The sequence below is a fragment of the Lissotriton helveticus genome, chromosome 7 (genome assembly GCF_964261635.1).
Source record: "Lissotriton helveticus chromosome 7, aLisHel1.1, whole genome shotgun sequence".
Taxonomy (NCBI): domain Eukaryota; kingdom Metazoa; phylum Chordata; class Amphibia; order Caudata; family Salamandridae; genus Lissotriton; species Lissotriton helveticus.
The window spans coordinates 739,638,426-739,653,508 of NC_136068.1; positions in this window are offsets into that span (position 1 = coordinate 739,638,426).

The window sequence follows — 15,083 nt, forward strand, 5'->3', positions numbered from 1 at the left end:
TTGGAGGGTTGGGAGAGGGAGAAGGGGGCGTGGGTGCGGCAGCGACATCCTATTACGGAAGTGATGCTGGAAGGCTTGGTGCGCCGCCTACCGGGGGTGTGCAGGGATCAGGTGAAGACGGTTTTGTTTTCCACGCTGATGTTGTGGATGTTTTTTGGAGCGTTTCGGGTGTCGGAGTTGGTGGGGTTGCAAGGACGGCCGGGTGTGAAGTGTGGGGAGGTAGAGTTGTGTGGCCGGGAGGTGGCGGTGCGTCTGCAACGGTCAAATACGGATCAGCGTGGTGAGGGTACTTGGGTGGTGCTGGGTCCTAGGGGGGTCAGAGTCGGTGTGTCCGGCGGAGTGGGGGAGGCGACTGGCGAGAGGGCAGGCGCAGGACGGTGCAGAGGTTTTTAGCCGGGGAGAGGCCGGATGGGTGACGGCGGCTCAGCTGCTGTGGGTCCTGCGGCACACCCTACGGTCTATGGGTGAGGACCCGAAGGATTTCGGGACGCATTCCTTCCGCATTGGTGCGGCGACGGAGGCGGCGCGAAAGGGTTGAGGTAAGGAGGAGATCAAAAGGCTGGGACGCTGGAAATTGGACTGTTATAGGAAGTACGTCAGGATGCGGGGGGTAGGAGTGGAGTGAGGTTGACATGCTTGGCCCATTGCTTACATATGTATCTTTGCAGGTGCGGTGGCGGGGCCTACTGTGACAGCGATGAGCATTTACGTGGTGGGCCATTCCTTTGTTAAGAGAGCGGAGAGGGCCGAATGGGAGAAACACAGGAACCTCAATTTGGAGTTAGACGAACAGTTGTTTAGGTGTCATTGGAGGGGAAAAGGGGGCATGCGTTGGCACGAGTTGGTGCCGGCCTTAAACAATGTTGTGCGGGGGGGGTCTGTCCGGATGTGGTAGTCATCCACTTGGGTGAAAATGACTTGGTGAAGTGAAAGGGACTGGCACTTGTGAAACAAATGAAGAGGGATTTGCTGGAAATTCGGAGGCAGTGGGCGGGGTGTTATGTCATTTGGTCGGAATTTATTCCCAGACGATGCTGGAAAGGGGCAGAGAGGCCAGTGGCTATTGACAGGACACGGAGAAAAATTAACAGGGAGATAAGGGCTTTCTGTGAGAAAGAAGGTTTGGGTAGGATGGAGCACCCGGAGCTGAGGTATGGGGCGGTGTATTTTTTCAGGGAGGATGGCGTGCATTTGTCACGATATGGGATGGAGCTCTATATTGTGCAGCTGAAGGAGGCAGTGGATCGGGCCGTTGGGGTGCGCAGGTATCCAAAGGTGCAGGGGCCCTGGGGGGGGGGGGGGTCGAAAGCCGTATGGAGGCTTTCGAGTGGCGCTTTTTCCTAGTTAAGGGGGGGAGTAGGATAGGAGGAATGAGGTTTCCTGGACAGAGGGGGAGGGAGTGTACATATGGCAAGTGTTTAAACAGTTGAGGTAGGCGTTTGGGTAGTTGGTACTTATGTTTATGTTGTTTGCGGGGGAACTTTTTAGGGGTGGGGGTGGGGGTTTGGTCAGGTATGTGTATCTAGTTTTGTACGGCAAAGGCCAAGGATGTGGTATTGTGTTAAGATGCACCTGTTCCCAATAAAGCGGCCTTTATCACACCTTATATTGTCTCCGGTCGGTCTTTCCCCTCCCCGTCTCCCGATGGGCCCCAATGGGGCTTTGCGGGGGTGGCCGACCGGAGGGACGCTCGCCCCCCCGGGGAATTTTGGGGCCCCGGAAGGAAAGGGGGGGACAGAAAAGACAGGGGGACAGGAAGCCAGGATTGGGCTGGTTGGGCTCCTTGGGGTTAGTTTGGGCTGGCTTGGGCTACCTTTGGGCTGGGGGGTATAAGAACGGCCATTTTGGGTCACTGTACACCATTTTGTGGACAGTGACCCAGCAGCCGAGTTAGGCAGGAGAGTTGTTGTACCGCCCGCCCGCCCTATGAGGCATGGTTTTCGGGTGGGTCTGAGCGGGGGTTTTCCTGGTTTCTGGGGGTTGTGTTCTGGAGGGGTTTTGTTGGGAGCAGGTGCGCTTTTTGGTTAGGTCGGATGGTCGGTGGTGCGGTTCATGCTCGGTTTGATGGACAAGGGGCTAGCGAGGGTGACGATTGCGGGGAAGTTGGCAGGGGTGGCGTTCATGGGGAAGCTCTGGTGGGGTTATGCGCCTTCGGCGGGAGAGTTGGGGGGGCGGCTTTTGGAGGGTTGGGAGAGGGAGATGGGGGCGTGGGTGCGGCAGCGACATCCTATTACGGAAGTGATGCTGGAAGGCTTGGTGCGCCGCCTACCGGGGGTGTGCAGGGATCAGGCGAAGACGGTTTTGTTTTCCACGCTGTTGTTGTGGATGTTTTTTGGAGCGTTTCGGGTGTCGGAGTTGGTGGGGTTGCAAGGACGGCCGGATGTGAAGTGTGGGGAGGTAGAGTTGTGTGGCCGGGAGGTGGCGGTGCGTCTGCAACGGTCAAATACGGATCAGCGTGGTGAGGGTACTTGGGTGGTGCTGGGTCCTGGGGGGGTCAGAGGCGGTGTGTCCGGCGGAGTGGGGGAGGCGACTGGCGAGAGGGCAGGCGCAGGACGGTGCAGAGGTTTTTAGCCGGGGAGAGGCCGGATGGGTGACGGCGGCTCAGCTGCTGTGGGTCCTGCGGCACGCCCTACGGTCTATGGGTGAGGACCCGAAGGATTTCGGGACGCATTCCTTCCGCATTGGTGCGGCGACGGAGGCGGCGCGAAAGGGTTGGGGTAAGGAGGAGATCAAAAGGCTGGGACGCTGGAAATCGGATGTTATAGGACGTACGTCAGGATGCGGGGGGTAGGAGTGGAGTGAGGTTGACATGCTTGGCCCATTGCTTACATATGTATCTTTGCAGGTGCGGTGGCGGGGTCTACTGCGACAGCGATGAGCATTTACGTGGTGGGCCATTCCTTTGTTAAGAGAGCGGAGAGGGCCGAATGGGAGAAACACAGGAACCTCAATTTGGAGTTAGACGAACAGTTGTTTAGGTGTCATTGGAGGGGAAAAGGGGGCATGCGTTGGCACGAGTTGGTGCCGGCCTTAAACAATGTTGTGCGGGGGGGGGGGGTCTGTCCGGATGTGGTAGTCATCCACTTGGGTGAAAATGACTTGGTGAAGTGAAAGGGACTGGCACTTGTGAAACAAATGAAGAGGGATTTGCTGGAAATTCGGAGGCAGTGGGCGGGGTGTTATGTCATTTGGGGTGGGTCTGAGCGGGGGTTTTCCTGGTTTCTGGGGGTTGTGTTCTGGAGGGGTTTTGTTGGGAGCAGGTGCGCTTTTTGGTTAGGTCGGATGGGAGCTGATGTCGCTGGGGGCAGGTGCTGATAAATTGTTGTTGGGGTGGCGCTTTTTCCTAGTTAAGGGGGGGTAGGATAGGAGGAATGAGGTTTCCTGGACAGAGGGGGAGGGAGTGTACATATGGCAAGTGTTTAAACAGTTGAGGCAGTTATGGTACTTATGTTTATGTTGTTTGCGGGGGAACTTTTTAGGGGTGGGGGTGGGGGTGGGGGTTTGGTCAGGTATGTGTATATTTAGTTAGGTCTAGTTTTGTACGGCAAAGGCCAAGGATGTGGTATTGTGTTAAGATGCACCTGTTCCCAATAAAGCGGCCTTTATCACACCTTATATTGTCTCTGGTCGGTCTTTCTCCTCCCCGTCTCCCGATGGGCCCCAAAGGGGATTTTAACAAGGGGAAGGGAAAGCTGCCCGCTACGCAAGGCAGGAGCTCTCAGTAGCGAGGCAGATTCAGTGGTACTGGTGCCCAGGAGTGTGAAAGGTCCACTGTATCACAACTATGACTATCTTACTTTACACTCTAGGCATGGGGAGAGCATTAGACCGGAGGGCACACTTGCTGCAAAATGGTGGGCAATATGTTGGAAATTATTTTTATGAACGGGGCAGAGATTCTGTTTCAAGACTGAGTGATGGCCAGGCTTAGTGGGGAAGGGTTGAAAGAGACAGAAGGGATAGCCTGCTACTCAGGACAGCAGCTTTTATTAGAGCAGACGGTGCAGTTGCATTGCGACCCTAGAGTGTGAGGGGCTCACAAGACCCCAATTAATGGGAGTAGTGTTCTTTGTCTCTTTCAGGTTTTTTTGTGTTCTTTGTCTCTTTCAGGTTTTTTAATGCACTTTCTCTTTTATAAGCCTCACAATTAGAGCTACTGAAAAAGTGCCCCTGAAATGATCTTACTGTAAAAGTTTTCCCAGCTAAGGTTTGGTATTGTTTGAGCAATAGTGGTTGTTGGATACTCATGCTCTAGTTTGACAAATAGGACCATCAATTTCACTTTTACTGTTTTCCGCACGTACTTATATTGGCCATATTCCCCCCCCAAAATGTACAAATTCATGTGCCAATCTAAAGCACTGCTTGAGCGTACTTGTATGTTTAGTTTTCAATTCGCCAACATTCCCAGTGGTATGCCTGTAAAGCTGCAGAAAGTGCAGGTTTCCATGTGCATTACTGGGAATGTCATGTAACAAATCCCACAGGCTCCTATTCCACGTGCAGAAATCTACAGAGCAAAATGAATTCACCCGAGGGAAATTGAGCCTACTGTGCAAATGCATATTTTATTTTATTTTTTCTCTGCATGCTAGATAGTTTTACGAGTGAAGAAATCCCTTCCCTTGCACCCCCATAAATCTCGGAGTGATCTCCATTCCCCCTCCCCCCCTGGAAGGGGAGTTACCTAGGCCCTTGAATGGAGTAAATTTGCGACCATTCCCGTCTTGGGAAGGGGTCAGGTTTCAGTTTGTGAATTCCCGCAAATGTAGTAGACTAACCAATACTTTGCATTGCCCACTTACCACCCCTTCCATGGAATTTCCTGCCGTGGTGGGGAAATCTATAATAACAAATCAATTTATGCTTGCCAGTAATCCTTTTTGAATTTCCGCCAAGTGGTAATGGGGGTGAAGTTCCCAAACTTTATTCCTTCTTTCTCTCATCATCATTTTACATATGGCTTCCCTTGCCATTTTCTTTCCTCCTTCTTTATTTTCTTATCATTAATTTTTCTTTTCACCTTTCTTTACATTTTCCTTTTCTTTCATTCCATATTTCCATTTTTTTTAACATATTTTAGTATTTCGTTTAATCTTTTTTCTGTATTTCTGGTTTCTTTTCCATCTATCCTTTCTTTTTATTTCAATCTTTCCTTCTTTTTTCCTTTCTTTTGCTTATTGTGAATTTGTTTTAACTTCTTTCCCTGTGCTACCACCATAGAATCCCATATTACTTCATTAAATCTTTGTGTTGATCCTACCTTCTCTTCATTACTTTCCACTCATCTTTCCATCTTTCTCTCCTTTTTTCTTCTTTCCATCTTTCAATTTGCTTTCAGTTTTCTTTCCTTCTCTCATGATACTTTCTATATTTTCCATCGTTCTTTCCTTTTCTTCATTTTTCTGTCTTTTCCCGCCTTTACTTTCTTTTGCCTATTAATCTTTCAGTGTTTACCATCATTCCTTCCTTTTTTGTTCCTTCACTCCATTTTTTCCATCTTTTTCCATATTTGCTCCTTTCTTCTTTCTATCCTTCTTTTTGCCACGTTTCCATTCAGCCATCCAAGTCCAGATTGGGAACCAAAAGCAGCCCTGGCAAAGATGTTCAAACCAGCCCCGCACCTGTCCTAGCTTAATCTTCCTCCCGGCTGCTGCCTCTATTTTGTCATTTTAACCGATGTTCCGCTCCTAAACTCTACCAGTGAAGAACAAATGCTTGAACTGAAAAGCAAAGTTTGCCCCTGGTTGTCCTGTAACACCGACTTGGATATCAATGAGTCTAAGGAAATTTTATGTGGGCGTAGGGTTGGGTGGATATATCCTTCGGCCAAACGCATGAGGGGGGATTGTATTGTGGTGAATTGCAAGAGTTCTTTCCTTGCCCAGCGCTTGAGTTATCGCAGTGCGGATCTAGATTGACGTCAAGTGGGGAAGGGTGCCCATGCAGTCATAGACCAATTCCACGCTTCCTAGAACAGCGAGGAGGCTATATACTCTAAAGTAACCTTGCAGGCAGTGACTGCGTCCCTGAGGGTCCTTTAGCTAACAGAGATGCTACCTGTATTCCGTAAACAGCAATGTTGCCCACTACCCCTGGAGTGCTGTCAGCCACTAGTGAAATTACCCTGGGTCTTCTTTCTAGTGAACCATTATCCGTTTCCCAAGAACCTCAGGCTTGTCCCCTGCCTAGCTCGTCCAGTACTTTTACTGTGGTCTCATGGAACATATCTGGGCTTGAAAGTAAGCTCATTCTGGAAGATTAGGGGGCATTCATTGACCACTTGATATCATCATGTTTCAGGAAACTTGGGAAATCATTCCCTCATATAGGCAAGGCTTCATGCCCTTCCACGTTCCAGCTTGTAAATCCCGGGCTGGAAACCTTCGGGGGGCCTAGCTGTATGGCTAAAGATTACTTTGGGTTACAATATAAGGCATCTACCCCTTGATACCCCTTATTTATTGGGCCTTGAAGTTTTATAAGGGAATAAGGTCCTTCTGGTGTTCCTTAACGTTTATAGCAAGAGTTTTTGCACCTCTTTAGAGACACCCTCTCCAAAAATAGAGAGGAGACCATCGTAATAGTAGGTGGGAATTTTAATACATCTTTTGAACCCTCGTCTCTACTGCAGGAAGTTTTTAGCGAGGAGGACTTGTTTTGGGGTATACCCCAGCTGCAAGGCCCTAACCTACAAACCCTTTCTAGGGAAGCTCGGTAGATGCTGGGCCTTAGTGTATGCTGTCACCTGAGAGCCTGTAATGGCAGAATTAGGTCAGACCTCGAGAGGCAACCAACATTTAGATTCTTATAGATGTTAACTTTTGGGATAGCATATTTGAAATGGAAGTTCTGTCTCATTTTGAAAGTGATCATTTTCCACTGACTATCTCCCTTCGGAGTATTCCTGGTAAAACGGCCCAAAATCAAATAAAGTCTAATGGTGACTTAACTGTCAGCAATAATCGGATGAAGGTTAGATGGCAGCAAGTGGCAAAAAGTGAGAGAGTCCGTGCTCAATTGTATCATGATTTTATCTCAATGTTGTTTTCCTTCTCTGAGTTAGCTCTCAATGATGCTAAAAAAAACCTAAATAGGTGGCTTGAGGAACTCAAAAAGTGCTTCTTCACTAAATCACCTTCTGGCAAGAGCAAGCCCCCTGTTGTGGATCCTACTTGGTTTGACAAAGAGTGCAGAGAGACAAAGAGACTTCTAATTTAGTCTCTTAAATTAGGCTCCCCAGAAGCCATCCAGTCAGCAAGAGCTTCCTACAACTCAACTCTAAAGCAAGCACAAATCATGTGGTATACATCCACTAGGGCTGATATTTTGACCACTTCACAAGTGATGAAGCTGCGATTCTCATCTAGATTTTCACCTTAACAATCCAAAGAATCCCTGGTCGACAGACCTCTTTAGTCTGCATGGAAATGTGAAGGAAGTTCTTTAAATGTCATAATTTTTATAGTCTCCCAAATTCAACACGTCTCAATCTGAAGGACCACTGACTCCGAAGAAAAGTTTAAAATTTTATTACAACGCCAAAAACAACTGCACATACAAGCCCCTCAGCAAGAGGTTCAAGAAATAAACTGGCACTAATACAAACATAATCCTACGCAGGAGTGTCAGATGACTCAAAATGAAGAGCAAAGTTAATTCAAGAAGCATTAGGCATGCGATAACAGTTCCCACTGGAAAACTCGACTGCATCTGCTCCAATGGAAAAGAAAAAGATTAGTCTGTCCCTACACTAGCTCTAAAGGGACATCCCTACTTAACATACCTCCCAGGCAAGAGAAAAAGGTGTCAGCTGTGAAGGTTCCCTAAGAAGCACATTCACTTTTCCAGGTAAGTAGCCTAAACTACCGAGCTCGTTCTAAGATACTCCTTAAATTCTCCTGCCTAGTTCCCTCTAAGTCCCATGTCTAACTGCACATCCAATTGGCACTGCCTTAGACAGGCCGCCAACTAACTCTAACCCTAACTTCAATAGCAACTGACTCTCCACACTCGGGGCGCTTTCCCTAATACAAAATCCCAAAACAGTGGATACGCCCATGGCACACCTCTTTCTGGCAGGTGCAGCCCTTCGTACTTTTCCAGCGTCGATCCTTCTTCTTCCAGAAACCGTTGCTGTGTCCTTGGGTCCCAGGCACCTTCTCCACCAAAAGTATCAGCCGTACATTCCTGTAGACTCCCTTCGTCCCTACTCCTACCAGTCTAACTTCTAAACAATGGCTCATTCCGGGCTACATGGCCTTGCACCTGCAAAAGAAATACATGAGAAACAATTCTTTGCACGTTCTAAGTTACAATTCGAAATTCAACTGCAAACAGGAGCCTCTTTTCCCAAGGTACGTTTTCAACTCGACATTTCTAATCATGTTAAGAAAACCACAGTTAGGCCTCTGCTGGCGTTTTCATGTCTCAGGCCTTTACTCCTTTAAATGCATTTCTAATACAGCAACATAAGCATTTCATTAATCAATCCTAACATTACATTTCACATTAGAAGTCATTATTCTCATGTTAAAGCATCATGGTTCTTATTAAACAGCCTACACGTGCAACTTTAATATGGCACGCTCAATCCTAATGCACAATTTACACACAAAGCAATTAATTCTAAGTTACTTAAGACATGATTCTCTCAACTAAAGCACTGCATTAATCTGTAAATGATATGAACATAATTCTACATATTGCACTGATCCCCGGCCTGGTACTACATTATAAAATCGCGCAATAACATGGTCCTCTAAATATGCGGGTGCTGACTACTTGAGATTATGGTGCACCCCTACAATTTTCCAAACAACATGGCGCTCTATCACAAGCAGGGGACCAAGGTGCCTTTTGGCACATAATGTCGCATGGGGTTAAGACGTCAAGATCCAGGGCCGAAGCTAACATTTCCACTCGCTGTACAGTGACCCTCGGACTCCCTCCCCACCTTCTGTTTCTATGGGTAGGATTACTCCAGCATCTCCTCCACCGACTGGACCTTCTTAGACCATGCATTAGGAGATGTTCTAGGTTTTTTCTATCTAGAAGAAACCTATTCTGCTATTTGCTCCCAGAAGACTGGCAAGACCACTAGACTGGATGGAATCCCAGATGATTTATTCATCTCTGAACCAGCTGTCTGGGCACCCTCTCCTAGTTGTGTAGCTAACACCATAATGGTGGCTGCTGTCATCCCTGCTACCTGGAAAGGTGCAGAGATCATTCCCATTAACAAGAAGTTCGACCATTCAAACTATCGGCCTATAAGCCTCATTGACACAAGTCAAAACATTTTCTGCAAGCAGGTTCTGGATCATTTGCAGGCCTGGATTGATGCCAAAAAGAGTCTTTCTCTATTTAGGCAGAGTTTCGCTCCAGAACCAGCACTGTTGATCAGGCTTTCAGGCTCCAGCTCATAAGATGGAAAGAGGTGATATAAACAGGGGCAGTTTATAAAATGCCTTAGTCGATCTGAAGGAAGCTTTGGACATGGTCCCCAGGGCTAAACATTGGTCCACCCTTAAGGCTCTAGGATTACCAGGTCCCTTGTATGACATCATAAGAAGGCTCCATCATGATAATTTTGCAAAAATCCGCTGGGGAGCAAACGGGGGAAACTACTGACCATTTTGAAGTTAGCAGGGGAGTAAGGCAGGGAAGCGTCCTTGCCCCTACATTATTTCTTCTTTTTATCAACAGCTGTGTCAATTTACTTATGTGCTGCGACAATGATTCCTGGTACTCTCCTCCTAAGGTTCCATTCAATGTGCATTTCCTCTTGGCTGACATATTCAAAACGAAGTTTATGGCAATAAATCCCCACAGGGGCTACAGGGACGCTGCTATTCTAAGGTTTGCCAGTAAGGCTACTTTCCACCCTGTCTCTCCACTTCTGAAAGTTTTGAGAGCCCCGGAAGTAGCAGCTGCTACCTATGACGCAGAACTTTGGGGGAATAGTAAAATAGGTGTGTTGGGTACAGCTGAAAACACATTTTTGAGGATGGCCTTAAATTACCCCAGAGCACTCCCTTGATTTTTAGACAAGACCTTGGTATCCGCCCTATTATTTCTCTGGTGCGACTAAAACCCCAACTTTATTGGCTACGCCTTTGGTCAGTTCCCGAGCTGTCACATTATAGGGTTGGTCTGAGTGACACCTTGGGTAGACAAAAAAGTAGGCCTTTGGTACCATGGCTGAGTTATATCAAACAGACCTTCTACTCATTAGGGGTGCAAGAGTTTTGGGTAGACACATCTGCCATCACATCTTTCTCAATTAAAAAGCTGAAGTCTCTTTAATGGGAACATGAGGAGATGAAGCTGATTAACTAGCTCAGTCTGGGGTACCTTAGCTACCGCTATATAGGGTACAAACCTTTTTCAACTTTTGAGGCCTATATGGACCAGATTGATCCGCCCTCCACCAAAGCCCTTTATTAAAGGTTCAGATTGGACACTCCTCCTGACGCTTCATTTACCTCTAAATGGTAACGTGGACTAGGGGGAAGTAGCTTTTGCCCAGCATGCAATGGGTGTGAGGAAACTGATGACCATCTGCTGTTTTTTGCCCCTTTTACTTGAAGCAGCGCAAACGCTGGATCGTCCCTCTTCTATGTTTGTTAGGAGTGCGCCATTATAGGGTTGCCCTGAGATTTTGCACAGTTGACACCTCGCCCACTACCGTGTTTTCAATCGCCAAGTTTTTATAAAGTGTTCGGCTGATCCGGCGCGAGGACATTCCACGCTAATCTTTAGGGCTGAGATGATTTTTTTTGTTTCATAACTATACCGAATTAAATCATTTGCACGTACAATGTTTTATTTGCAGTATATGTGTACATTTTATGTGTCATTTTTAAAAAATGTGAATATCTTTCTATTTATGGCTTTTTAATTATTATTTTATATTATGGTTTTAAGATTTATGGTATTTGTTTTGTTGCCTTTCATGATTAACCATGCTTTTTAACTGGGCTTATATACTGTATTTTTTTTTCTGATCTTTGACTTTTATGGTCTATGACCGAAATAAAGTTTAAACTGACTGACTGACCTGGTGGCAGGTCCTGATGAGTTGTTCCTCACACAACAAACAAAGCTGGATATGTAATCACTGACAACCCCACATGGCATAGTGGAATCGTACTTATAAATTCTCTTTCCTGGTGCCTGGTGGTAGGCCAGTGAATAAAACAGTGAGAAGGGAGAGGGAATACCACATGTACACGATCAACAAAGGAACCGGTCGGGTTTAAACAAGAATCCCTTCACAATAAATGCAAATGTTTTTATTTAGGCAGTTTTATATAGTCTGGAAATTACCCGGAGGTATTGGGTTTCCTTACAATAAAATTAGAAGATAACATAAGTATCAGAAATCACATCATTCATGAATATTCCATACAAGGTATGAAGAGGTACGTGCTAGGGAAAACTTTGAGGTAGATGTATGCGATCCATTAGCAGTGGCAGCTGGCACAGGGGAGGGAGTCAATAGAAGACGGGTTAGTTAGAATTAAATAAATAAAACCACATACCATGACGGGTTAGTTAGAATTAAATAAATAAAACCACATACCATGAGCTCGCCACATTGACAACTCCACGATGACAAGCAAAACGTAAGTATGTTTTTTTAAATTTAACTTTAAATAACCCTTCGTCTATGGACACCCCCTCACCATTCTTACCTGTGCCAGCCGCCACTGTCCATAAGACAGGGCCGAGTGGAATGGCAAGTCTGATAGGGTTTGAATAATTAACCCAAATATCTTTCGAATAGAAGGGCTTTCAGGACAGATTCAAACTGTCCTTGAAGTAGGGGCGTTTAAGTCTGGAAGTAAAGAGATTCCGATTCTGGTAGCACTCTAAAAAGGATTGCACCACAAACCATTCCTTTTTAAAGGTAGAGGGCTCTAGACACAGTACCTGAGCATTCTATGATAATTAAATATATAGCATTAGAAGACGAGTTTTGTCCGATTATTATATTTTTTACTGCTGCCTGACAGTTAAGTCACGTTTTAAGCTGTGGTTTAAATTCCAATTACTCATGTACAGCACGCTTTCATTTCCATTCACTGAACTTCCACAGTACTGTCGAATAATAAAAAAACAAAGCAAGGACTGCCTGGTTCTTTGCAAAGATAATATCCGAAGGGGGGCGTTTTTCTTGGCACGGTCCGATCGATATCCCTCTTCCTGGCTTGGTATCCTGTATGTCTCCCCTGAGGGACACGCAGGCCTTGAGGGACGGGACATCCAACTTCATTTCCTGTCTCCGAGGTTAAGAGGGTTGCGGGCCTGTCCAGACGGCAGAGCGCTTATGCGAAGAGGCACCAGGGCGGGAAAAGGGAAAGGCGAGAGCAGAGACAGCAGCCATTTTGCCGGTTGCAGGCATCCTGCCTCTCCCCACTCAGTTGAAAGTGGTCTGAAGAAGGCGAGTGCTTCTCAGACAATCCGCGCGAGGAGAGGCGGTTTCCTGTTTTCATTTGCGCTGTGAAGGGAGCCATCCTTCAGAGGTTTTATCAGTCAGCGTTTCCGTGTGGCCACCCTCATCTTGCTTTTCACAGACTTATTGTGCGCTCCTTTTTTTATTTATTTTTTTGTCAGTGGTCCTTAAAGCGTCAGAGGCATGCATGCCTACTTTGGAAAAATATTTTCAAGAAGACTATGTTAAAAATAGCACATTATTAGTTCACTTACACGATATGTTCATCTCTGACTACATTCTCTGTAGGGTAGCTGCTCCTGTGACTTTTGGAATTTTAGTCATTCTGGTAGGTTTGTGCTAAATCCTGATGCACATAACTAACAGACTCACATGTCCACCACTCAAATTAATCACTTATATTTCTCTATACTAATCCACCACTAATTATTTGGGTTCGGGAGTAGCGTGCTAGTCACCTAAAAGTGCTTCAACGCCATGTCAGGGGTAGTAAGTGCTATATAAATACAATACAATACAATAACTGGCAAGTGGCCAATATCACAAATGATACCTTCAGTTAGAGTGGGACCAAAATGTTCTATTACGGTATGAGGTAGGTGCTTGCGGAATGCTAAGCTGCGCATCATGATGCAAATGCGAGTTTAACGCTAAATTTTTCAGCGTGAAGAAAGCTGATCTGAGCCCAGCACCAGAAATTACTGCCAATCCCCTGCTAAAACCCTGTAGGTTTTGAGGCAAAGCCAGGCTTACTAAGCATTCCACATTGATCTCATCTACTTGGATTCACTTCATTGGGATATGTGGGTAAAATCAACCTCAGGTGAGCGTGAACTAATCTGAGACATCCTCGAGTTAGAATAGATTTAAGCTATCTGAGACTCTTTCCAATTATTTACTAAATCACTTTGATACTGATTGTTAACACACATTAATTACACATTAGTAACTTTAATTTTATATTCAGGGTGAAAACCAACCACCAGTTGCTGAATTCTGTAAATAACAGACATTTCACATGAAAATGACAAACTAAGGCCCTGATAACAAAAAGACGGCTCATCCAATTTGCAGTACAATCGGCCATTTGCGCCAACAGCTGAATTACAGCCCGAATATTTGCTACTGTGATATGCAGCATGTGAAGCTTAGCACAAATTACAGGAGAAAATAGTGCACATGCGATGTTGGAGTTTGTTGGAATGGTAAATAACATTAGCTTTTAGTTCCTTATTCTCTACTCATTTCCATAATTTTGAACAAATTCAATATCTGCATCTAATTTAAGCTAAACTTAGCCGGTACTCAATTTACACATGATTTCTGCATGCCATTTGGAAATGGGCAATGAAACATCACCTGCCATGTTTTAAACCTGTGTAAAAAGAACAATTGATGGATGGAATGCTGCACAATGTCAAACATTCCCCCCCAGAACAGAGATCTTTTTTTTGGTGAACAGAAACACGATGAATTAAACCCAGATCTATTACTGGGGGTGAAAGTTTCATTTGTTCAGCATTCCGTTCATTATTTGTTCTTTTTGCTTTTGTCGCCCTAAGTGGGATGGGTATGCCCAGACGTGGGTCCTCTGCTCACTGTATTCAAGCTAGCCTGGCTGATGAGGGGTGATACCCCACGATCAGTATCAGGATGTTTGTTTCGGGTCCAGGGAGGACTTGTCCTGACAGCTCAGCCTGGACCGTGTCCCATGGGGAGCAGGGACAAGACTGATTTGCATACGACTGGGTCTAAACTGGAATGGCATGGGGAGCAAAAAAACAATGGATTAAACCCAGATCTGTGACGGGGTGAATGATTGATTTGTTCAGCATTCAGTAGGCCATTTGTTCTTTATGTTTTAAACTTGTTTCAAAGTGTAACCTATAGAAACACCAGCTGGCATTTTTTCACCTGCTCAAAGCCTTGTTGTCTGACATGGAATTAGAGCATTGCATTAATCAAGTGCTACCACCAACAGTTACTAAAAACAGACTAATTTAGTTAACATTTCCAAATGTCCTAACAGGTGGCCCCAGCTCACTGGGAAAAAATAAAAACAACTCCAAGTGAAACATGACTAAGTCTCTTTAGATGCTCCTCATTTCATTTTATTTTATTTGTTTTATTTGTGCACTCGCACCACCAAAGCTCTGCTTCATAAAGCTAAGCGTGTCAACGAAGCAGCGGATTCGGGATGGTAATATAAGAAAATGCACAGCACTCTGGCTTGTACTCAGAGGGTCTTCCCTCCTTTCAGGATTTCAGATGGTCAGGATCCAAGCAACACTGCTGTAGTAGGCAGTTCTAGAAGGTGAAGCCCTATTAGTGAAGGGATCTGAACGCAGAAGAGTCGTACATAGGCGACAGATAAGTAGATGGTTTACGGAGGCAGAACTTAAGCATCTGGACTGCTAGTAGTTCAGAAGCTCATTGGTAAAATAGTGGGGTTCTTGTATCTGGAAGATTTTGCGGGGGAACGAAAAGATTTTGAAACCCATCCCTGCGTGATCTCCAGCCAGAATATGATTGAAGTATATCCCACTTTTGCTCATGTTGCAGCATTTAAGACTAATCAGTCAGTCTGAGTGCCATTTCAGTAGTCCAGATGGGTCATTATGAC